This window comes from Taudactylus pleione, unplaced genomic scaffold, assembly GCF_031769625.1.
Source record: "Taudactylus pleione unplaced genomic scaffold, aTauple2 ptg000731l, whole genome shotgun sequence".
In the NCBI taxonomy this organism is placed as follows: domain Eukaryota; kingdom Metazoa; phylum Chordata; class Amphibia; order Anura; family Myobatrachidae; genus Taudactylus; species Taudactylus pleione.
Genome location: NW_028285133.1, coordinates 1551418 through 1578459, shown reverse-complemented (window position 1 = coordinate 1578459; position 27042 = coordinate 1551418). Strand labels below are relative to the sequence as shown.

General features: G+C 43.0%; 1 protein-coding gene across 2 annotated transcripts in view; it reads right to left on the bottom strand.

Annotated features, from left to right (window-relative positions):
• Nucleotides 1-18091, bottom strand: part of ZFHX3 (zinc finger homeobox 3) — an 84156-nt gene extending 66065 nt beyond the window's left edge. For both annotated transcript variants that reach the window (XM_088456998.1, XM_088456999.1), the window contains exon 1: nt 17564-18091. The gene's annotated coding sequence lies outside the window, so the exon portion shown is untranslated. The remainder of the gene's footprint in view (nt 1-17563) is intronic.
• Between the last annotated feature and the right edge of the window lie 8951 nt (nt 18092-27042).

The window sequence follows — 27042 nt, the reverse complement described above, 5'->3', positions numbered from 1 at the left end:
GGCTGCTATGCAGCTGTTGTAGAACTACAGGTCCCAGCACAACCTGCCAGCATACCTTCCTGTGTTCCCCTAGCTGAGGTTTAGCGACAAGGCCTACCATGGCCAGAAAAGCCGCTGGCTGCCTAAAGCTGCTGCTATAGATATATATATATATATTACAGGCCTGTCCAACAGCTGGAAATGGCCTCAATTCTAGCAAGACACCCGCAGGTGACCCAACTCCTGGGGCACAATAGATGGGAGAGAGCTGGCCATAGATCAGCGGCAGAGGCTAGGAGACGCACAAAGTGTGACATGCAGAGGTGTACTGAAGGGGTTAGCAAAGCATGGCCCACAGCGGAGCTGTTAATGGTAATCAATAGCACTGAGATAATACACCAGCCTCAGCCACAATATTGATTGCTGGAAAGATGATAAAACTGTTTATTAGGATAATTGCATAGACCCTAAAAGAATAAAAGGGAAGGAAGAGCAGAGTCCTACATCCCATAGCTGAGGCAGCGAGCAGGGTACCAGCACACAAATGTACAGTGACAGTGTCTGGGGTTTGATTGAAAGCAGAGAACACACCTGCAGGCGGAGGGAGGGGCGCTGGTGTTTTGACACGGTTTATTTTCCCTGGTAACACCTGTTTGTATCATTGTCACTGTGATTAGGTTTAATTAGGACTTGGCGCAGGCTCGGCTCACTCAGCTGTGCCCATCACTGCCTGCCCGCAATGAAGGAAACGCCAGCGGCTGCAGCTCTGCTCCCATCACCGTTCACTCTGTCAGCAACTTCAAAGTAAATCATCAAGTTAAATGCAGATTCCTGAGAGGGAGAGAGAGGGAGAGGGAGAGGGAGAGAGAAAGAGAGGGAGGGGAGCAGTTGAGGCAAAATACAACCAGCACCCAGCTGCAGGATCACTGCCTCACGCTACCCTAACAGGAAGGCCCCACCTCAGGAGCAGACAACCCTTTAGCCGGGTGGTCAAGCCCAAGCCTTTGAAGTCAGAAGCCAACACTTTAAGAATCAGGCGGTTCGGTGTCACCGATTGGAGAGGACGTGCAAGTGATAAGACCTGGATAGCATCTTCCAAACATACACATTGAGGGGTCTATGATTCAGAGGCGCTCGCTATTTGCGAGAGCTCGCTCTGAATCAGGGCGGATTTTTTTGTTAACAAAACCGCCTCCAGGCCACTCGCATAGCAGTGGGTGACCACCCACAGCTTGTGCGGGCGGCCTGGCGATGGTCGCGACCATCGGGCTTGCGACGAGACCCTTGTGGTAGGGTCTCGTCCACCGCAAGCCCCAGTGAACTTCCTGCTCTAATAGAGCAGGAAGTTAACTACTGACATCACGTGTGATGTCAGTAGGGTCGCCCACAAACTGCAGGCGTTCCTTTGGGAATGTCTCCGTTTGTGCAGCCACCCCCCCCGACCCGCCTACAAAACAGGGCGAGCTGTTGATCAACATCGACAGCCGCCCCGTCTTGTAGCCAGCCCCAAAGCGAGTGATTTCTCACACGCTCGCGCGTGCGCACTGCCCGACCATCGACCCGCTTGCGAGTGCTATGTGCTTGCGAGCGGGTCTGAATCAGGCCCACAGCCTGTGAGATGACAGTTGGGAGCTGATTGGCTGGCACCTTATCACAGACTTATCACTTTTCACCGCTTAAGTAAATAGACCCCTCAGAGGCGGATTAACAACAGGGCAGCCGGGGCCGCAAAAACCACACTGGGGGCCCCACATGTAGCTGCATCACCAATGTGAACTGGGGTTTCTTTGTGGCATAATGTGAACTGAAGACACTACATTGCGTTCAGCACATTTGGTGGCGCTGTGAGCATTTACACATACTTTTTTACATCGCCGCCTGTATATCATATTGGAAATTTAACTAGTGGGAGCTCACCGCAAACCTTACACCAGCCCTGACACATTGCACCTGCTTCATTGCACACTGGTCCGGGTTATTATTACTGTAGGTACAGTAATCCAATCTGTCTAGCTGTAGTACAGCTGAGGAGCTAGCTGCGTACGTTGTACTGAATTGCTTTGCAGTTTAGCGATGAGAATACCACCATTAGCTAGGCAACCACTGGCGTTTGTTTGAATTTATAGTCTCAACCAAAGCCGCAAAGTAACATGCAGTTGTTAAGTAGTATTTAGATGTCTGTTTGGGGGGGGAGGTAACCCCCATGTCTTTAAACTTCCATTTAACACATTAAATGGATAAAAGGAGCAATCAGAAACGCACGCTGACTGTTTGAGGCTTTTATATGGGCTGTATATCAGCGTTACTTCTGCAGTCTCGTTTGCGCGTCAGCCAGCGTCTTTGGGCTATATGGCCAGTCGCCTATAGACATGTTAATAAATACACGTGTCCGTTACTACGAGTGGTGCAAAAAAACGAAGCTCTGCAGACATCCCCGGGGCAGACAGGGTTAATAAGTGCTACTCTTTTATTCTCCTCTCCCAGAGGTAAAACCCAGAGATCTGCAGCACTCAGGCTGAAAATGCATCAAGACTGCTTCTCACAGGAAGGAGTTAGGAATAGACCAGAGCAGTTTCAATAAATCCTTCTTTGTCTGGGCGGTAATTAATATTATAATCCGTAGGTAAGATGCTGTAAACCCCAGGGCAGCACACAGCTGGGGGACCCTCCCACGGACCCAGCACTAGGACCTGCCAAGTCTCTGTCGTCCCTACCACCCCACCCTACTACTCCTGTGGAACACGATCGTATTACAGCACCCCCCAGTGACTGCTCACAACCACAGGCTATATTGCTGGTCCCTGCGCACAGGGCACGAGCATCACACAGAGCACAGACATCACTGCAGAACGATGAGCCATAGCAAACAGACAATTTTTTGTGGAGATGCCATTACAAAAACACCTTTCTTGTTACAGTTTCCCATGCAGATCCGACGGATGCAACCTGTTCTGCCACCTTTTGCACGGGTGGCAGCTGTCAGAATAAAGGCAGCTGCAGGTAAAAGAAAAGATTTAGAAACCTGCTGAGCACTAGTGGCACGGTGCCCGTTTTTCTGCTAGCCCCGGGCTCTCCGCTGCCTTCCAAGTCTGACTGTAATCCAAGCTACGTCAAACCCAGGCACAGAGCCAAACACACGCGGTACGTAAAGTTGTGGCCCACCAGGGCTTGTGCAGTCAACAGCGTGTAAAAAGCTGTGGCTCACTAGTGCAGGCCGGATAAGCGGGCATCATTCAGCGCAGGCAGGACAGCGACCGGGGGCAAATCGCTGTTGCATTCTGGAGTGTGCGCTCTTGCTCAGGCCCTCTCTGCTACCTGCCCAAACCTGTTTTATAAGCCACGCTTTACACTTACTGATTCACATCTGCCTTTGTAGGCACTCCCCCTCTGAAAGGACACGAACTTGGCTGTCGAGTCATCATCAGTGTGTCAGGAAGCGAGGCCTTTCTGGAGAGCTCCCAAGTCATTTCCTAGACAGATACCTCAGCAAGCCTGTGTGAACAAACCTTCTGCACTAACCCACACAACAATGTACACACACATACATACACATAATGCAACCGAGCCAGAGGAAGCCGGGGGGGGTGACTATACTCTGCAGATTCGCCCGGTGACTGCTCCAAAACATACTGCAGCCTTTTTCCCTGTGCTGTAGGACATAAAGGGAAAACGGTAGCATGACAGGTGAGAAAAGGGTTACTGGCTTCTAGCCCCATCTGATAAATAGAGCTGCATTAAGAAGGCTCTCTCACTTTGAGATATGATGTCACTAACCTTTATTGATCCACAATCAGGGAGCTCTGCTTATCTCTTCCTCTGATATACTAGCCTACTGCACTCAAGTCTTGTTTAATACACTGCCCAGCCACACGCGTTCCTTGGCAATCCATCCTTGTACCGTGCAGGCACAGGGACAATATTTCACATCCAGATGTGCAGTTACACCACAGAAAATAGCCCTGGCGAAGGTCAGAAGGGCATCGGAACGCTATATAGTCCGCGCTGTTCCGCGGCCACTGAAGTGGGCACGCCAGGTCTCGACACACCCTAGGTTTGTTGGGGCAAAATAAAAGCACTTTCGAGCTCTGTAATACAACCTCTATTATTCTACAATCGCACAAATGAAGTATGCCCATAAGGGGTGGGGGGACCCCATGATGCACGGAGCGAGTTAGCCGGGCTCTTGCGCAGATACCAGTGGGACGCAGGAATGGGATCGGGCATAACACATGAAAGACACTGTAGGACAAGTGTAGGAATTATACCTCCCATCGATTTTCACTCTGGGGTATTAGAAAGAACACAGCATTTACCAAGAGATTTTTTATTCCCCCCCCCCCCCCCCCCCCCTGAAAGCAGAATGCTGACTTTCAATCCTAAAGAGACTTAAAAGAGGCTTATCAGCCGAATGATTACTGGAGAACCCATCACTTCATCCTATTGTTCCACTCGGAACAAAAACGTAAGGACGGCTCAAAAGTCGCCAGCGTGAGAAAAGCCCAAAACCCATCGCTCACCTCTGTCCTCTCGTCTGCTCTACCCCCAGGCTGAAGGTAGCCGCGAGGCTGTAATTGGTGAGGGAAGAGATTAGAAATATCGGCAGCTTCTAAGTAAGACTTTAATTTACTGCCGGATCAATAGCTCTGGGGTTCTATTGGCAAACTGTCTACATCTCCATTGACTCACACAATTCCTCTTATCAATTTATCAGAAATCATCAGATAGGGCTTAAATTTAATAAACAAACAGCGAATAAGCAGAGGACTGTGATGAAATGGTCGTTACGGAGAACAGAGGCCAATTGTGAAGCGCACTCTCCATATTTGTACTTGAATCCATGTCAGCCTTGCGTGGGAGAGAATGGGCAAGCAGCTACCAGGTCTGCATTTCCCTTTATGAGGAGGTCTGAGAAGAACTGGATATAAGGGGAGGGGGAGAAAAGGCTGGTATAATCTATAGCGATGATATCAAGGGAGGGCACGGAAATGTCCCTATCATAGGGTGACAGCTCTGCCACCCTGGCATCATATACCTACGAGGCCCATGTTTAATTGCTGTTTTGCATTTCATTGAGACAAGTATCCAGCACTTACACAGCGCCAGACAAATAATACCCTAATGAGGAGGTGCGTGCTAATTAGTCCCCACATCGCTCACCACATTATTTCATGCTAGTGGGCTCCCTACTTACACAGCTTGACAAAGTAACAATTGGAACCAATAGAGCAATTTTAATTTAACAGACTAAATGGGGAGTGGATAAGGGCGATGGGTTAAATGCACGTAAGCACAGGATCGTCAGCAGACTGCACCATAAACCTAATAACTGAGAGCGGCATGTAGGTTCTTCTCAGTCCCGACGTCTAATAAAGAAGAGTTATACAGTATATCTGCACACATTGGAGATGTATAATAAAAAACCTTGATGCTACCCCTTGATATTGTATCAAAATAGTAGTTCGGTAGGGGGTGCAGTCTAGACAACCCAATAGGACCAAACGAAAAGAATAGAGAAAAGCGGCTGTACATGGTTGGCGGACTAAAAAGTGCACCAACCAGGTGCAACCGCTTTTCTCTATTTTTTTCGTTCAGTCCCTACTTCTACATGAATGTCTGCGCTATAAGCATACATAAGTCATCTGTACACTTTTCTATGCGATTGCAAAAGCTCCAGTCTCGGGCCTTAACATTTAACCACTTTTAGGACCTATGTGAACGTCTGTAGAACGACTGGAATCGGTCAGGCAAAAGGAGCCCTCTAATTGCGAGACCTGTCATGGTGTCCGCTGAGTTTATTACATTGCTCTCAATACAGAATATACTTAAGCGGCCAGCATCTTACCAGCGGTTTTAGAACTACAAGCCTCAGCAAGTCTGACCAGGCCTGTTTAATTCTGGGATTTCTAGTTCTTCAGGTTACCTCCCTCTGTCCTACAGCATAGTTAACATTAAGGCTGCGGAGCGGTAGAAAAATGATGTAGCAACACTTAATAAATTATATGTATAGATTTTATTAATATATTATAGATTTTATTAAACAACAACAACAACAACTGACTCCTAAATTTTTGGGACTCATTTCTTGGCAACATATGCTCATAACGGGTTTCAGATTAGACTACGTTGTCTGCACCCCTTGATCATCATACAGACAGAACGCAGGAGATTCTCCTGAGTACCACAGAACGCTGGGATGGCATCTGTACCATTACAAATCTCCATTTTAGTGTATACCGTGCACTTTCTCTCCTTACACCCCCCCACCCCCAGCAAATTCCTGCACTAGGAGCTACAGATCACTGCTGTTCAGTCTCCAGGGGTGACATGTACTATCTACCTGAAAGCTGATAAAGGCAAATCCCCATGAAACCCATACTGTAGTCTCTGGGGGGGGGGGGGCCTCCATTCCATGGGTGTGAGGTCACTAATCCTCCCCCAGGCATCTTAGAGACCTCCTTGTTAATGTTGTAGAGGAAGTGTGGATAAACATTAACCCCACAGGGAATCTTGCAATCTCTTTCACATTCAAACAGATTAATTGATGGCGTTTGATGGCACGGGGAGGGAACTGGGGCTGTTTACATTTATTTAACACCGTCGTAAACAAATCAAAGCAAATACCCTGATTAGCACCAAGTGCTCTAGGGAAGGGTGTTGGAGAAGGGAAAACATCCAGCAGCCAGCCAGCAATCAGTCCTCCAGGACTGCAGCTATACACTGGTGCACAGTATAGTCAGGCCAAGTGCAGAGAACAGACCATAATAATTCCACTTTATAATCATCCCCAGGGCCTCACTGCTCCCAGGCCGGGGGGGGGGGGATGGCACAAACTATACTGCTATCTCTATGGAGAATATGGAGAACTACAAGCCCCATCATGCTGGGTTTCCTCTATTGGATGAGAACAGATTTTTTTTTTTTTTTGCATTACAAATACTCGATAAAACATAACTAATAGAGCCTAGAAAACAGGACCAGATTCTAAGACGGACACAACTGGAGTTTTATTACGCAGGTGGCAGTCACTGAAATATAGGGGCAAACCAGAGACGAATCTTTAGGACCTAGGACTGCTATATCCTTTGGCACTGCCGAAACAACCTGGGTTATTGCCGGGTCGCTGTTCAATGTAAAAGGGTCCCTGAAAAATAACCTGGGTCGAGTGACCAGAGAATCCGACCCGGGTAGCAAGTAGGGTTGGACACGGGAACAACCCGGGTCATGGTGCAGTGTTGGTCCAACTGGGGGTCATGCCTAATATGAGCTGATTGGTGGCTGTGGAGCAGTCACCACCCACTTTTTATGACCTCACAAGTTTAGCAGGGCAGACATGGGTTCACTGTGAACGGGGCCTGCCCGGAAATAACTCGGGTTGTAGGTGTACTGTAATCAGGGTCTGACCAGAGTCTCATCCGGTACTGACCCGTGATCAAAATCCCAGGTAGGACCCCGGATTTTGGTGTGAAAGGGGTATTAATTAATTGAATTCAGGGACAGATGGCAGCGATGTACAGCGGGTGTGTCACGGTCAGCGACTGCATCTTAAGACGCAGTTGTACGGACACAGGCAGACACATTCAGACGGATAATCTCCCTAGGTAGGCAGTAATGTTCGATGGCGCGTCTTTATACACACACACACACACACACAGAGGTTTGGCGTCTCTGTACACTATACAATCGTCTGCTCGATTAGCATAAAGACGCAGTCACAGACGCAATGGCGTGCACCGCCGAATCAGCGCCTTGGTCTAAAATCTTTATGGAAAAAGATAAATATAAGCGACAAAACCCTGGAATATAACCTGCAGTCCGATAAGGCAAGGTTGTGGATGAGGGCTCAAGCACATGTCCCCAGGTTTGGATATGGAAACCATTGCTTTCAGTGACCTTCAGACCCACCTGTGATGTAACTTGCATACGGTAGCATTGCCATTTGCCAAACGCTGCCTGCTCAACGCATCTGCACTTAGAACCAGTGAATGCATTGGGGAAGCCAAGACAACCTCAGTGACCTCACCATGCACAAACAACCGCATGGCGCTGTCTTTTATAAATACTACACAAGTGTCAATGGCTATGGGCCTTGTTGTCCCACTTTTTATTTTAGTTTTTGGCAGGATTTGTTAATATGGGACATAAGTAAGAAAGCATCTGCCTTGTTAGAGTCCTGGATTAAATCTGTGTTCTTACTGTAGTGGGATTAACTCCAACATCTCCTGATTTACTCAAGATAAAAGTCGCAAGTTTCCTCTGTAAATGGCGACCGTAACCCTACAAGGAAGGGGAAAGGTAATAACACCCTGTGCACTTGGGCTGGATGAGGACTGAAGGGGGTAACAGCAGCCCGCAGGGAAGTGAGGGGCTGATGTCATGCAAAGTCAGAAAACCCCACTCCCCTCGGCCTCTTTGATTGCCTGTAATCCTGTTGCTACAAGAAGCAGAGCAAAGTTTTATGTTAATAAAAGGAAATTAGAGAAGAATGCAGAAGGACAGGTCTGTGAGGCCTGCACGCTGTACCTTCAGAGCTCTGGGCATCAGTAATCGGCTCTCGGGTTATGCGTTGCAAAGATCAGAAAACTTCTCTGCGTCTCTGTGCATTGTGGCCTATTGTCGGGATATAATAAAGGGAGTGGAAGAAACAAAACAAGCACAAAGCTCCTGCATGGAGAGCACATCACTAGTGGACTGATACATAAAGTTATATAACCAATTAAAGAACACAAACACCAAAGCTTTGATACCACTGTATCTAGGATTCAGATGTACAGAGATATAGGAAAGGAAGGCATTTATTGGAATCAATCTCTGAAACAAATAAACTGCCACTTACACACCGATGCTGCAAAGACAAAGGGGATGCAAGGATTCATGTGAAGGAGGGAGGGGCACAGTGCCAGGAAAGGAGAGAAATATTTAGAGGACACCCAGATCACTGCCAGATCGGGAGGGGCTCGGGGGGGGGGTTGCTGGGACTGTGCCATGATCAGATAAGGGAGCGCAGGTCTGGACCATGCAGCTGGTGTACAGGATGAACAGCAGCCTTACATACAGTTGTCTCACCAGTAACTTGCTGATATCGGAATCTAGATTAATGACAGATCACAGAGATTTAGGACAGAGCAGACATTCCAACACTGGCACGAGGAGGTCTATAGATGCCAAGCGTCACATACAAAATGCCATGTACCAGACCGCAATGGGTGGTGCCTCTTGGAGTGACCGATTCACTGCCCCCAGTGAAGCGTGGTCTGCAGCTATTTGGAGCACCCAGTTATAGAGGTGGAGATTGGGCCCTGATATGTGGGACACACAATTGAGCAGCAGTGCCTAATTAGCCATCAGATTGGTCCTTCACGTCAAGGCACTGTACATACCGTGCTGTTATACAACCATTAAAGGGATTCACTGACCGCCCAAAGAACAGACCCCGAAGGGGCCAGCCAGGAAAGCGAAGGCAAGAAGAGATCATTGGGCCAAGGGATCAAACGTGGAGATTCCAGCAACTACACGGTTAAACAAAACAGTCCACACTGCATTTCTTTTTTTTTTAATTTTTAAATATACCTCTTTTTTTTCCTCCATTGTTAGTACACATAATTGGCAAAGGCAAGTGTTCTTTATGGGATGCCGAGCCGGGCCAAGAGTACTGCAGAAAAGGGAAATACGATAATATTCCAATTATAAACCACCTTACTGATCACCCCCCCCCTTCAAAACCAAAAAAACTTCGGAACCCATTGCTTCCTCTTTGCTGACTGATAGGTATTCGTATTAAATGTACTTGTTGTAAAGAGAAAAATAGAAACAAAAAGCACAGAACATATAGGTTCACAACACTCCAAAGCTCCACCATCATTAGGCCGGCTTTCCTGACGTTATCCTGTAGGCAGCTGACTGCAGAAACTGCAAGCTGGAAATGCAAGACTTATTTTGCAGACCGGAAGAAAATGACAGACCCTATTGTGTCACAGCCGAGGAGTGACCCACTTTTATCCACACTCAGCGCTGTATCATTGGATACAAGGTGGTCACATGACAACTTCCCTAAATCAGGGAGCGAGGAGACAGGTGAATGACCTTACCTGGCCTGTTGAGCAGATCTATTACGTCCGTGTGCTATCCCCTACAGGACAAGGGCTTTGGGTTCAATTTCAGGTTATCCATTAATTGCAAACATTTATCTCCTAAACGCATAACAGAAAGTAAAATATGCAGGAGAAGCTTCCGTGTGAATAGGTCTCATACAAAAGAATCCGTCCCTAAGTGCAACGTGACCTTATGCCAATGTCATTAGCATGTGCAGACCCTTGTGTCAAGTATAGCTTTATAAAATGTGCTTAATGATCACTAAAGTATGCAGAGAAAACATGTCTGTATTATAAGACACAACATACCACACACTACCATTTATTAAGCATACTGAAATTACCCCAGTGCTCGGTGCCCTGTACAGAGCCTCTCATACAGCCAACACTAAATATCCTTGTACCCTGGGTGTTTATATTCATAACAATTTTTATTTTTTATTTTAGTCATTTACAATGAAATTTAAAATAACTATAACCTCTTTGGCAGCATACGAGTTACAGCCAAGCCAGGCTGGATTTTCAATTAAGGAGGGTAATTTAAAAATTGGGGTTGCACTTAGACAGCCCCCCATTCCAACTGCATATATGATCCTTACATTATTATTATTACATATAGGGCGCCACAAGTGGTCCGCAGCGCCGTACATACAGTAAAGGGTACACAGAACATTACAAATTATAAACAGAGCACAAGTAACAATTAGCAACACAATTCTCCATACACAATACAGCTGGGAAGGTGAAGGCCGTTATAGAAGTGAGCTGTGAGACAGTGGGGAGGAGGACCCTGCTCCTAGGAGCTTACAATCTTACATCACGTAACATGCATAAAGAGGGGGCTGTAATCCCAACGATTGGCATAAAAAAAATAACATAAAAACGGAGAACAACAATAAAAAAAACAACAGTGAACGTTATTGTTTATACGGCTGGAGAAGACCCCCCCCCCTCCAACATGGGTTGTTATGGCTTACTCAAATTTTGATTTGAGCGGTGGAAAAGCGTCAATGAGCACAGTAAGCAAATGACAGACAGTATACAGGAGGAGACTCTGGTCACCATCACTGCCCAATTATTAGTGTTATTGTTCTGGGACAATTATTTTTCTGGTTGTATGCAGAGAGCTGGATAATGCCGCTTAATCCTGGTCTGTACGCGTCGGTAGCCCTAAAATAAAAAAATTTTAAAAAAAAGAGTCCACACCTTGAAGTTGTTGAGTCAGATCTGCATGTGCCAGAAAAAGGAAAGTGATATTAACCTATATACATGCGACACGGCTAAAGTGGCATGTAACGACCAGCAGAGAGGAGGCCAAATCAATTCACAGACACTCAGGCTGCCCTCTGTGGCCTGCGTGCAGTCACTCACAGCACAGGGCGAGCTTATTTCAAACACATTAGGAACGTCGCCACAAATAAAGGCAGCGACGTTAGGGAAAGAGGTGGAAACCAGGCCTTGCAGTCACTACATATCTCCACTGGAAGGCACCTCGTATCTTATCTCCGGATTTCCATTATGCGATCATGAAAGACAGAAAAAGGAGCCAAAACGAGTCCACTTCATTATACATTAAAAGGTAGGCCTTCCCACCAATCCGATTTGCCGCAGGATCACATTGCGCTGTCTGTCACTCAAGGAATAAGGGGTTGGATCATGACCGAAAAATCACGCTGCATAACAAACCCCAGGGGCCTGGAACAACTACATTAAGGGCCATACCATATAGAAGAAGATCATCGTACGGTGATTTTTTTTTTTTTTATTAGACCATGGATATAACTATATATTTGTGTGTGTGTGTAGGAAGAGGGGTTGATGAACATCGGAATTGCCAGAAACACACACACACACACACACACACACACACACACACACACACACACAAAACATTAAATGGTCACAGCCAAAATCTATGCAAGCCTGAGTGGTCAGTACAGAAAACTAATTATTTCACCAATAAAGATAGCAGCCATTAGACATTCATTGCACCAATACTGTAGAATTGTATATTTTATTGAAATTATAGTCTGTAGAAGGCATCCCTATCCCGTATAATTAGTTATATTCCTCCGTGGAGGACGCAGCCTTCACAATCAAAATGAGTAGGCCCCTAATAAGACACATTTAGGCACAGAAACTGGCCACCGAGAGTGTAACACACAAAAGCATTTCCTATTTTTGGTCAGTGCTAATGTGCGGCTGATGTGGCACAGGTATGACAGGTAGAACTGTAAAGAACCGGTAATGACGAGCTTTCTCCACATAACAATGTCTGAGTAAATTATTATATATCTATATATCTTGATAAATGCCATTCAGGTTCTGTTGCTGTGGAAACCAACGCTCTGCTTTTTTTAACTGGATATTCAGAGCAGACAGAGGCGGGTTTGGTGGTGTTGGGGGGGGGCTATAGAAAAAAAAATTAAATATGTCTCTCAGATTGGCTGAGGGATTAGTAATCTGGGTGCAAACTATACCCAGCACCAACACCATCAAAACAAACCCCTCTAATTCACCCTTGGGTTAATGTACACGCAAAAACTAAAAAGCCAGAATTTACACCTATGCTTGCAAACGGACAATGCTTTGTAATGATAGGTAAAACATATTGGCATGAACAAATGACCACAAGCCTGAATCCCTCCAAACTCATTTAAATCACATGCGTACGAGAAAGAAGATAAAATCTACACCAAACTAAAGTGTTTTAGAGGCTGGTAAGACACCGGTACAAAATAAGAAAAATGGGAGGGAAAATAAAAAAATATATGACTACTGCTTGGTAAAGCAGTCTCCAATTCTGATCGCTACTGGAGAGGTATGGAGAACAGAGGTAGGCTGACCAAACATCCGACAGTTTATAGAATAAAAAAGGTGCAGACAAAAAAAGACTAGGTTATTAAAAAAAAAATAAAAAAATATATTGAAAAAAAAAAAAAAGCACACCACAGCGGGAGATATTACAGACCAGATGAGAACAAAAGAAAAACACAAGTATTCCAAGCAACGCCATTCTTTCATGTATTAGATATAGTAAATGAAGGGGACAAAATTACAGCTCCCTTGGGGAGTGAAGTAAAAATATATTGATTTTTTCTTCTTCTTTGTAAATAGCAGCCTAGAACTTAGTGGATGCTGACAGGATGATGTTTCGATATTTTTCATTTTTGTCTCTTAAAGCCATAAAACATAAGGCCCTACAGTGTTGTACCTACTGACACTAGGACAAAAATAGGGGGTAAAGGGGGGCGAGAGCAAATAAAATCTATTGTACACTTTATGGGTTAAGAAAAATTTGAAGTTAATGTACCAAGAATTTGGTACTGGTTTTCTTCTGAAAAAGATTTTCCAACTCATAACTGTAACCTAGAAATGGACAGTTAATGAGTACAGAAGTAAGAATTTCCAGTTGTTCATAAGGGAGACTAAGTTGTGTAGCATCTGTGGGGCACCGGTCTACTCCTGTGCCTCGCCGTTCACTGCCCACATCTTGTTTCTATACCTCCTCGTACAATGAGAAGTCGGATGGATTTCGGAGATCAGGGAGCACACATGAATCTCCTGATCCCCTGCAGTCACACTGAAAAGCACCTTAGCTCAATTCTCATTGAACAAAAGACCAGCAGCTGAGGGGCACTAAGAGTTTACCCTGGGGTTTCGCAGCAAGCCAAAGTGTCAACACAGAGAAGCACTTCCAGCCATTGCTGGTTACTGGAGACCACATAAAAATAAAATAAAATACATTTTAAAAATGGCCTGGACCCTCTGGTTCCTAAATGCCTTAATCTGGTTTACAGAAGCATCGTCATATCGTGCGTAGGCCACAGTAATAAAGAGGGGGGAAAAAAAGTTAATCTGGTACATAAATTAATGCAAATGACAAAACACTACATGCATGATAAACTAAAGCAAAGCATAACAGGTTTTAAAAAAATAAATAAAAACAAAACCATTACAGACCCGAAATAGTATAAAAGGGGCAGTTATGGTGGTCTACTTTCGCTTCTCTCAGCATGACACTGTCAGAGTTGGGATTTGCAAATGACTTGGACATTCATTGTACAATGTTTTCCGCTATGTAAATACAGAATAGGAGAAAGTGAGGAGCAGGGGGGGGGGGGGGGGTGTAAATTCAATGCTTTTTTCTCCTCTACTTCAGCACAACAGACATGTAGCCATCACCCAGGCACATATTCCATCCTGACTATACATATCTTAAAAATGTGCAGGGTCCAGATTTAACAAGGGTTAGAGGGAGTGGAAAAAAAAACAAAAAAAAAATAATTATATATATATATATATATATATATATATATATATATATATATATATATATATATATATACACATACATACATACATACATACATACACACATACACACTTATGGAATGGCGACTTCTACAGATAAAATCAGCTCAGGGAAAGAAAAATATTATATTTATTTATTTTAAATCCAATACTGTGATGACAAACATCCAGTTTTAGGAAGGGAGATGCTTGAGCCAAATGCTTCAGCAACTGCAGCTTTTCATGTTCAGATACTTAATATTTATTGGTGTTTAAAATCTAAAAGCCCTGGCTTGTGTTTGACTTAATACAGGGCCAGACAGAGCTCCTAATGAGGCAGCATTACAATCAGCCTGTAATACTGAATTTTTAATGCAGCTTTGGATTCTGTTACGTAATAATTTTAGAAATAAATAAATAATAAAATAAAATAAAAAAAATAAAAAAAATTGGAAGTGGGGAAAGGAGGGCCAAGGTTGAGCCATCGACATTTAAAAATATTTAAATCCATACAGCGTTCAAAACACGGCAATATCCATGTCTCATGCGACAGAACTTGTCTGGGGGTAACGGAATTGTAGTGTCCCCAAAATTCCACGACTCAGCAGAATATTGCTGACAAAAGTCCAATGTGATAGGTGTTGGAAAATTTTTTAATATATTTGCAATTAAAAATAGTAGCTGCATCGCAAACTACTGGACGCAAGGCCTGAACATTCACGTAAACCCAGATAAAAGACTATAAACTCACCAGTCCAGTATTACAAATCAGAGTCAAGCCCCGATTGGGGGGATAAAACACCCAGGTGTCTTCATCAACAGGGGACTGGTATTGGCAACATATCAAGCACACTCATCTGACACTCCAACTGTAAATTCATAACCACGGCAATGATTTACTGATCACAAACATGACAACATATTGTTTAGCTGCAAAACCACAGGATCATACACAACTCCCTTCCAATATGCAAAAAGACACAAGCTTGTAATAAAATATGGTGGTCAGGAGGGGGGTGGGGAGAAAAATAATAAATAGCAAAACACACAGCCTATAAATTCTTATTTTACATTAATCACAAAAACATATCTAAAAGGCCATGAAAACCCCCCACAAAATAATACATATATTATTGAAGAAAAAAAAAAAGGGTTGGGCTCATGTTGAATTATCAGGCAGAAAAAGAGCTTAAAATACTTTCCATTTCTTGTACTAACAAATTACAATTTAAATGTCTTTTTTTTTCCCCCCAAGTTGTAGCAACAGGAATAACTGGTCTGGTGCGATGGGCAGCATATTCAAAACTGCTTTGTAATATGATCTACAGACCTAACCTTATTTGCCTGAATTCAATAGGGTTTGCTGGTTTTGTTTTTAGCTAAGCTTCAGAGCAAATACTTCACAGGCAGGTCGCAATCTACAACACAAGAGACAGGGACACGGTGAAAAATGAAGAGGCAGAAAAACCGGAGGGGAGGAAGGGGGCCAGAAAAGATTAAAAAAAAAAAAAAAAAACTAAACCAAAGCAGCTGGTATTCTTTTCTCTTTTTGTTAATGTCGCCTCTTCGCATATGAGCTGACCCCGTTTTGTCGTTCAGCTTTTCTCATTGCAGGATCCCCTGCACCTTCATTCACAGTTTCGAACTTGATGTGACCCTAAGGAGGCGATCAGAAAGCCTAGGAAAATTGTTCCATATTAAGTAGAGGGCGACGGGGAAAATAAAAACAGTAATAATAAAAAATAAAGGGGGGGGGCATTTTCAATACTTGGAAACAGGCAAATGGGCCTACCCAGATACACCATAACTGTAGAAAAATGGGGCCTGAAGCTATTTTTTTTTTTTTTGTACACCTTTCATAAAAATGTACATATACGTACACATACATGTATAAAAAAAAAAACCCCAAAAAAACAGACACAAAAATAGTAAATATAAATAAAATTTAAAAATTCTAAACAAGTCAACAGGATATGTCATTGTGTAACCAAAATATAATACAACATCTGTATGTGGCCAGGAGTATTGGAAAATATCTAATAAAGCATCATGCAGTGTTGTTAAAGGATGATGGTCAGATGGGTGGAGGGGGGGGGGCGCCATAGGTCTCACTGACCCATTGAGGAACTGAAGATGTTCAGCATCAGTACCTTTCACCTCCGAGATGCAAATCCTCTGACACTATCCTCTATTTCCAGCTGATCAACGTACTCAGCAGCCAACTAACCAACCATTTCTGGGGATGCATTGATGGAAGCCACAAGTCAACTTCTAAACCATGTAAAGGTGACCCCCGACATAAAGTGGGGGCCACATACTCCCAATCACCACCGTATATATTGTTTTGCATATCATTTTTTTATTTTATTAAACAATCTTTTCCTGACTCCTACAAGCAGTAAAAAGGAATTTAGATAGCAGCTACCATCAGCAGAGAAACCAACATACTTCCCCTGTCTACCAGAATGCAATAACCCCCAAATATTCCAAACACCAAGCAATCCAGACCCTAGCCTGTGTCCGCACAGAGCGATTAGACAGCAGTGGCGACCCATAGAGGAAAGGCTGGCCAGCCCAGACCGCTGAAAAGTACAGGAAATGAAGGAAAAAAGGATTTCCTACAAACACTTATTGATTATGGAAATCATCTCTACATTGTGTGTATGCTAGTGTGTGTTCGCTCTCTCCCCCCATAGCCACCAAAGCCATACCACACAACGCACTGGGATAAGAAAAAGTTACTAGGGAATACAGAAATAATCCCAAATAACACAAAAGGCCAGATCTTGCAGCATGACAAAGAGAAGCAGCTCCCAGAGAGAGTGACATCCTATACTTTTTGTATCACTGCTAAAACTGACATTGGGGAGGTGGGGAGGGGGACCTAGAAAGGAGCAGAATAAAGACACCCGGTACCCCTACTGATTCTTATACCCAGAGCATTAAGTAGAAAATCCAAACTCACTCATTCTCCAATGCAGAATTCTCAGGAATACAAAATAAATAAAAATAAAGTTATTTATGCAGGATGTCCCCATGGTGCCATTGGTTAGAGAGGATAAGTGGCTAGACTAGGATATGCATACAGTAGGATGGGGGCACCTATAGCAGATGACAGTGCCGGTGGAGACTGTATACAGTAGGATGGGGGCACCTATAGCAGATGACAGTGGGCAGCAGCCAGTGCGCACAGAGTGACATACCATCCAGGAACAGACCGGCTGCACATGGGATGTGCCATGGATCGCTCTCCCGGGCACCTCCAGCTCTTCCTCCGCGGCGGATCCCGGACACCACGGCAGGTCAGTCCTCCAAGTTTTCGGGAGGGGGGACCCCCAGAGGGAGAAGGGGGGGAAAGTTGTCAGTTCCTCGGGCTGGCGGCTGGCGGCTCTCGGGCGCTGCGCCCTGGGCGCGCACCGGCTGGGCTCCGGGGGATAGTCCGCTCCGGCTTGGTTCGGGGTCCCATGAAGCCGCTCGGGCTCAGAGCCGGAGCGGTGTCGGCTCGGTGGCTGCGGGCTCCGTGGGGCAGCCCGGGCGCATGGGGGGAGAGGCTCCGGACACCAGGAGCCCGCACTCACATCTGACGGTCGCCAGGCACAGGAGGAAAAAAAAGTCTTTGGATCTTTATTCTGCTAATTAGTTTCCTGCAAAAAATGGCTGATTAATTCAGTGCGCATGTGCTTCATTACACAGGCACGACGGGAAGGGCTAATTACCAGCGCCTGGATCAATGAGATTCAGAGGGGAGAGAGGAGAGGGGGGGAGAGAGGGAGGAGAGGGGCTGGGGGAGTGAGGGACAGCAGGGGCTGGGGGGTGAAGGACATAGGGGACAGGGGGTGACTGGGGGAGAAGTGTCCTGGAATGAGTCTGGGGGGGCAAAGGAATGAGTGGGGGGGGGGTGTAAAAGAATGGGGAGGGATATGTTTGTAGGGTGGGGGGTGGCTAGGGGGTAAGTGAGGTGCTGAGTAGTGGCACAGTGGCAGAGGATAGGGAGCAGGGCACAGGTGAGTGGGGAGGGGGAAGTGCTGGGGAGTGAAGGGAAAAGTTTGTCCTGGGATGACAGACTCGCCTCTAGCCTCTCATTGCATGTCCCTGCTTTTCTCTAGCCTTTTATTGCATATCCCTGCTTTTTTCGTGCCTCGTATTGCATGCCCCTGATTTTCTCTAGCCTTATTGCATGTCCCTGCTTTTCTCTAGCCATATGTCCCTGCTTTTCTTTATCCTTATTGCGTGTCCCTGCTTTTCTTTATCCATATTGCGTGTCCCTGCTTTTCTGTAGCCTTATCGCATGTCCCTGCATTTCTCTATGTCAGTGAGAGGGAATGGGGGAGACCAGCTCCAGGGGAGGGAGGGAAAGGTGGAGGAAGGAGAGGGACCAGAGCACAGAGAACCCCCAGAAATAAGAGTAGCCCCCTCTCCTATTGCATGTGTATGTGCAGCGGACGGTGTGTGCTGCTACCTTGTATTAAGTTTCTCTTTCCCATCTGGGAGTTGCACATGTATGTAGGATTTGATGTGATCACAGTAGTGCTGGGTAGGGTGACACACACACACACACATGCACACACGGGGAGAGGGGGGGCACTGCACAGCCAAAGTTGTGCTGAAGTTGTGGCATCAGAGGAGATGGGACCAGAGGGCGTCTGAGTAGGGTTAGGGAGGGGCAGAGGGGGTTTTGTCAGAACTGACCCCGAGGTATTATTTTTGGAGACAAAAAAACAGCAGCTGCCCCCTCCCTGGGCAGCAGGAGCCACCCTCAGCCACCTGCAGACTGTGAGCCGGGGAAAGTGCTGCGAGGAGCGGGCCGTGTGCTCGGGCTGTGCTGTGTCCTGGCAGAGGTTACAGGGTGTACCAGCCTGGCACATATGACAGATAGGAAGGGGAGGCCTCTGCTCTCACCCACCTGAGGGGCAGGAGGTTCCGGGCACTGGGGTGCCAGAGGTGGGGGCTCCACTGCACAGGTAAGAGGGTTGCCTACTCCCCCTATATATACACATTATATTACAGCCAGACACATGCATGCCGAACACTACATCCCTATCATATACATACTGTACAGTACTATATACACATTATACTACAGCCATACACATGCATGCCAAACACTACATCTTTATCATGTATATACTGTACAGTACTATGTACACATTATATTACACTCATACACATGCATGCCGAACACTACATCCCCATCATGTACATACTGTACAGTACTATGTACACATTATATTACACTCATACACATGCATGCTGAGCACTACATCCCCATCATGTACATACTGTACAGTACTATATAGTATATACACATTATATTACACCCAGACACATGCATGCCGAACACTACATCCCCATCATGTACATACTGTACAGTACTATATAGTATATACACATTATATTACACCCAGACACATGCATGCCGAACACTACATCCCCATCATGTACATACTGTACAGTACAATATACACATTATATTACACACAGACACATGCATGCTGAACGCTACATCCCCATCATGTACATACTGTACAGTACTGTATACACATTATATTACACCCAGACACATGCATGCTGAACGCTACATCCCCATCATGTACATACTGTACAGTACTGTATACACATTATATTACAACCAAACACATGCATGCGAACACTACATCCCTATTATGTACATACTGCACAGTACTGTATACACACATTATATTACACCCAGACACATACACACTGAACACTACATCCCCATCATGTACATACTGTACAGTACTGTATACACATTATATTACAACCAAACACATGCATGCCGAACACTACATCCCTATTATGTACATACTGCACAGTACTGTATACACACATTATATTACACCCAGACACATGCATGCTGAACACTACATCCCTATCATGTACATACTGTACAGTACTATATACACATTATATTACACACAGACACATGCATGCTGAGCACTACATCCCCATCATATACATACTGTACAGTACTATATACACATTATATTACACACAGACACATGCATGCCGAACACTACATCCCCATCATATACATACTGTACAGTACTATATACACATTATATTACACCCAGACAAAAGCATACTGGGTACTACATCCCCATCATGTACATACTGTACTGTACTATATACACATTATATTACACCCAGACACATGCATACTGGGCACTACATCCCCATCATGTACATACTGTACAGTACTATATACACATTATATTACACCCAGACAAAAGCATACTGGGTACTACATCCCCATCATGTACATACTGTACTGTACTATATACACATTATATTACACACACGACACATGCATGCTGAGCACTACATCCCCATCATGTACATACTGTACAGTACTAATGTATATACACATTATATTACACACAGACACATGCATGCTGAGCACTACATCCCCATCATGTACATACTGTACTGTACTATATACACATTATATTACACCCAGACACATGCATGCTGAGCACTACATCCCCATCATATACATACTGTACAGTACTATATACACATTATATTACACCCAGACACATACACACTGAGCACTACATCCCCATCATATACATACTGTACAGTACTATATACACATTATATTACACCCAGACACATACACACTGAGCACTACATCCCCATCATATACATACTGTACAGTACTATATACACATTATATTACACCCAGACACATACACACTGAGCACTACATCCCCATCATATACATACTGTACAGTACTATATACACATTATATTACACCCAGACACATGCATGCTGGACACTACATCCCCATCATGTACATACTGTACAGTACTATATACACATTATATTACACCCAGACACATACACACTGAGCACTACATCCCCATCATATACATACTGTACAGTACTATATACACATTATATTACACCCAGACACATACACACTGAGCACTACATCCCCATCATATACATACTGTACAGTACTATATACACATTATATTACACCCAGACACATGCATGCTGGACACTACATCCCCATCATATACATACTGTACAGTACTATATACACATATTATACCCAGACACATACATGCTGAGCACTACATCCCCATCATGTACATACTGTACAGTACTATATACACATTATATTACACCCAGACACGTACACGCTGAGCACTACATCCCCATCATGTACATACTGTACAGTACTATATACATATTATATTACACCCAGACACGTACACGCTGAGTACTACAACCCCATCATATACATACTGTACAGTACTATATACACATTACATTATACCCAGACACATACACGCTGAGCACTACATCCCCATCATGTACATATAGTACTATATACACATTATATTACACCCAGACACATACACACTGAGCACTACATCCCCATCATATACATACTGTACAGTACTATATACACATTATATTACACCCATACACATGCATGCTGAGCACTACTGTACATCCCCATCATGTACATACAGTACTATATACACATTATATTACACCCAGAAACATGCATGCTGAGCACTACATCCCCATCATGTACATACTGTACAGAACTATTTACACATTATATTACACCCAGACACATACACACTGAGCACTACATCCCCATCATATACATACTGTACTATATACACATTATATTACACCCAGACACATGCATGCTGAGCACTACATCCCCATCATATACATACAGTACTATATACACATTATATTACACCCAGAAACATGCATGCTGAGCACTACATCCCCATCATATACATACTGTACAGTACTATATAAACATTATATTACACCCAGACACATACATACTAAACACTACATCCCCATCATATACATACTGTACAGTACTATATACACATTTTCACACATGCCTGCTGAGCACTACTTCCCCATCGTGTACATACTGTACAGTACTATTTACACATTATATTATATTAAGCAATACATCCCCATCAAGTACATTCTATATAGTACTCTATACACATTATATTACACATGCATGCTGAGCACTGCATCCCCATCATGTACATCCTGTACACAGCACTATATATATATATATATATATATATATATATATATATATATATATATATATATATATATTACACCCAGACACATGCATGCTGAACATGCTATGAACGACACTTTATCACATCATACTACACATGCACTTTGATTGCTACATTCCCATTACACAGGACACAATCAGCTACAATGTGTCAAGTTCAATTGACACTGTAAACCCATCGTATCTCTATATACTGTTCTTATACATACTGAACTTACTGTTATTACATGCACAATCTTTGTATGTAACAGACGTTTGTACAAGCTGCTTATACAAACTGTACTCACTATTGTTTCATACACATATCCTTATACATACTGTACTCACTGTTATTACATATACACAGGCGCCTGTAGTATTTATGATTATTATATGCTGACAGCACATTACTATATATATATATATATATATAAATATATATACATACATGTGTATATATATATATATTCAGTGTGTGTATAATATAAATACTGTGTGTATATACATACATACACATGTGTGTAGTATGTTTATATAGTGTGTCTATATATGTTGTATGTTTTATATAAATACACTTATATAAATCTATATGTTTGTGTGTATATATATATATATATATATGTGTGTGTGTGTGTGTATAGGTGTATATGTGTAGTGTGTGTGTATATATATGTGTGTGTGTATATATATATATTATATATATATATATATATATATATATATATATATATATATATATGCGTGTGTATAAATAAATGTGTGTGTATTAATGCCCGCACGATGGCCAGTGTACATGCATTAAATTAACATTTATTACATTTATTTTAATTAAACACTACAATATTTGCTGTTAGTTCCTGCATATGAGTTATAGGTGTGCACGAAATTTAAATTTGGAATGCATTCAATGTGTCACGTTTCCATATAAAGAGTATTTAAAATGTTATGTTATATAACGTTATGTTATATTACATTCTATAGAAACCAATAAATGCGTTAAGAGGACCAAATTGTGTGCAATACACACACACATAATATGTATACAGATAGAAATATAAAACTATACAGCGTACATGTACATATTTCCGTGCACTGGTGTAATGTAGCTGCATATGTCTTTGTGTGTATGTGGGTGATATATGTGCCATACATGTGGGGCACAAGGTGCCATGCTGCATAGTGGGTGATGTGCCGGTGACCCTGAGATCCCGGGTGTCGGCGGGTGTGTGCTCCATATACCCCCTCTGCTGGCATCAGGACTGATGGATACAAAGTTATACACATGAGGATTGAGGAGCACCTCGCAGGGTGTCAGGGGCACACTACATGCGACTCCCCGGGCACATGCATGTCTGACCTGCACCCTGGAGAATAGAAGCGGGTATTTTCGTTGCAGCATCGTCCTTCCCGGTGCTATGTACTTATATTCGTTACAGCAAGGAATTCCGCCGCGGACCGGACGGGTATTCGTTGTGTAGAGGTTGTACATAGGACAGCACATGTGTGTTCGTTGCGGTGTGTCTGGGTACATGGGTTGTATGCCGGGTGAGTGATGGGAAATTAGGGCTGCGGCTCCGGGGGTGGCAGGGACTCACTGGGGGGATTCGGGGGACAGAAGGGCACTTTCTGTGTCCTCCCCAAAGTGCTTATACTGGGGGCTACACTGTAAACTACCACCCAGTTTAGGGGACCCTAGTCACCGTGTCACCCCCCCCCTCCAGGGTCACTAGTGGTCAGGAAAAGGTTCTGAGGGGAAACGGAATAGGGACAACCAGGTACCTGCAGTGATCCCAACTATACAGGTGTACACACTATAAATATACACACACACACATATACACTATAAATATACACACACATATACACTATAAATATACACACACATATACACTATAAATATACACACATACACTATAAATATACACACATACACTATAAATATACACAAACATATACACTATAAATATACACACACATATACACTATAAATATACACACACATATACACTATAAATATACACACACATATACACTATAAATATACACACACATATACACTATAAATATACACACACATACACAAACATATACACTATAAATATACACACACATATACACTATAAATATACACACACATATACACTATAAATATACACACACATACACTATAAATATACACACACATATACACTATAAATATACACAAACATATACACTATAAATATACACACACATATACACTATAAATATACACATATATGTATATAAACACACAATTATATTTCTACACACACATATATATATATATATACATGCACACAAACGCACACATATTGTATGTATGTATATATATATATATATATATATATATATACATATATACATACACACACACACCTATGTATACAGACATACATACATAAATAACCCACATCACATGTAAATATATATATACCCCCATATTACAAACACACACACACACAACAGAGTGTACCTATGTTATGTGTTTATATAGCGTTTGCAGCAGTTCCCCGTGTGTATATGATATATTTGGCTGCATGCAGTCAGTCGTGTTATTATTGGCAGCTCGATGTGACACTATACACAAGTGTACCCGCACGTAGGATATGTGAGTGACAGGACTGGCCCTGTGACACCCCACCCCCCAGCCTGCAATGGTCATCCCCGGGAACAGACGGCAGAGGACGGGCCCGGGAGCCCCCTGGCCTGGAGAGTTTGGGTCCGGGCAGGGAGCGGGGTCTCAGAGGGCCGCACATTACACCGCAGCTGCTCTGGTGTCTGGCCAGTAAATAGCACACCCCAAACAGGAGATCATTCCGGAGCTGCTGTATGGGGAATCTCCCTAACACCCCCCCAAATACAGGACCAGCGGTATGTCACCGAGCTAAGCTGCTTACCCCTGAATTCCCCATCACTGTTACATAATGCTGCATTGCTGCTGCTGCTGTGTATACTGTCATTTCTATTGCAGATATCATGTGCATTATATGTACATCCCAATTGTTATGTAGGCCCATCAATAACTGCATGTCATTTTTGCACCAAGGATATTATCAATATATTTTTATCTATCTATCTATCTATCTATCTATCTATCTATCTATCTATCTATCTATCTATCTATCTATCTATCTATCTATCTATCTCTTGTAGTTATTAATGGACTTACATAACTAGTGATGTGTGTGTGTTTAGATCTATACTCCTGCATTTCATTTCATATGGATTCAGTAATGTTACTGCATACTGATAGTTATCCTATGTACCAATGGGCCCACCATCTGTGGCTGAACACATTGGTTGTTACAATATGTGCAATGTCAATGCAAACTGAGTTTTTCATTCCAAAGAATTAAATAAGATAGACAATGTATTTTTTTTCTTTATTACAATTCTATAGTTTAATTATTTAATTTTGAATGTAATGTAAGAGTGGTGTGTCAGGGGGCAATTACTAAGCATGGAAGGTGTGTCGGCAGGTGTGTCATGTAAGCAGAAAGGTAGGGATCCACAGAGCAGAGTGTTCCTACATACATATATGTGTATTTGTTATGTCTGCGTGTTCATATATATATATATATATATGTGTCTGTATTTATGTAGATGTGTGTGTGTGTGTGTGTATATATATATATGTATATATATATAATAAGTGTAAGTGCATATATACAAGTGTGTGTATATTTATGCAGATGTGTGTATATATGTATAGTGTATGTATGTATGTATTATATATATATAATTATATTAATTCAGGTTACTTTTGGGCATGTGATGGACATATTCATGGTATATACTAAGTAGCAGTCTGTGAAAGAGAGATATGTAATGGTAACATAGCAGGAGCAGAGTAATTCACAAAAATATGCTAATTTCTATGTTATACTGCTACATTTTACACACTGTATAACTATTCTCAATAGTAATATCACAAAAAAAAAACATTTGTTTTGGAGAATAACAGGAATGGAAATTATTATTATTATTATTTTTTTTTTTAAGGAATGGAAATTATTTTAAAAACATTTATAAGACTCGCAGGCAAAAATATTCAGCAATATGAGCCGGAGGGGTCCAGGTGGTGCCTGTAGTATAATGATTTCATGCGTATATTCTATAATCTGGCTGGCCTGCTCCAGAGACAATGCCTGACCCTCCCTATCCTCTAATATAGACCCAACACTATAATGTCACATATTCATAGGCTGATATTACAGCGTGATACCTCTCTATCTGGAATGTTCCCATCCAGCTGTAACAGCAATCGCTTCCTCCATGACACACCGACGGCTGGGGCCTGTAACTCTGTATGCATGCCCTTCTGGGTTATTATTATTATATAGCGACAACATTTAATGCAGAGCTGTACAAATTATTATAAGGTGCATGTGCATGACATGGAAGTATATACAGAAATATAGTACATACACCCCCCTATTTGTGCGTTTACAATCTAAGGACAAATGAGCAACTAAGGCTTATTTGCATTGTACGGCCATGTAGACATTTTGTATTATATATATTTGTAAAGAAAACAATTTTATTTTGACAATATGTAAATTCTTGTCCCCAGGTATTGCCCA